The sequence below is a fragment of the Piliocolobus tephrosceles genome, chromosome 20 (assembly GCF_002776525.5).
Source record: "Piliocolobus tephrosceles isolate RC106 chromosome 20, ASM277652v3, whole genome shotgun sequence".
NCBI lineage: Eukaryota > Metazoa > Chordata > Mammalia > Primates > Cercopithecidae > Piliocolobus > Piliocolobus tephrosceles.
The window spans coordinates 982,495-982,834 of record NC_045453.1 but is presented as its reverse complement, the minus strand read 5'-3'; the positions used below and the strand labels follow the sequence as shown (position 1 = coordinate 982,834).

At 45.9% G+C, this 340-nt stretch overlaps 1 long non-coding RNA gene across 1 annotated transcript in view; it reads right to left on the bottom strand.

Annotated features, from left to right (window-relative positions):
• Window positions 1–340, bottom strand: part of LOC111548076 — a 1,130-nt gene continuing 790 nt past the window's right edge. The window contains exon 2 of the long non-coding RNA XR_002733305.1: window positions 1–291. This is a non-coding gene — a long non-coding RNA (uncharacterized LOC111548076). The remainder of the gene's footprint in view (window positions 292–340) is intronic.

The following is a 340-nucleotide window of genomic DNA, read 5'->3' as shown; positions in this document are numbered from 1 at the left end:
TGAGCAAAAACAGATATGGTTTTTACCATTAGAATTTTTAGAAAACAGAATCACACAAATGAATATTTGCAGTGAAGAGGTCAGTGCTATGCAAGCAGATGAAAGGGAGCTCAGGGACGGTTTTCCTGAGTTGGGGCTTGAACTGGCTAAGATCCAAGAAAGGCGTCCATGTAGGGTGGGCCGTTTTTCTTCTTTTCAGGCTCCTCAGGGTAACTGATGTCTTCCAGGCCCTCATCTGCCGCCAAATTCCCATGGCCACTCCTCTAGGTACTCTGCATAATGGTGTTTCTGCTTCAATAAAAGAAAACAGGTCACCACCCAAAGCAGTGGTTCCCATGCG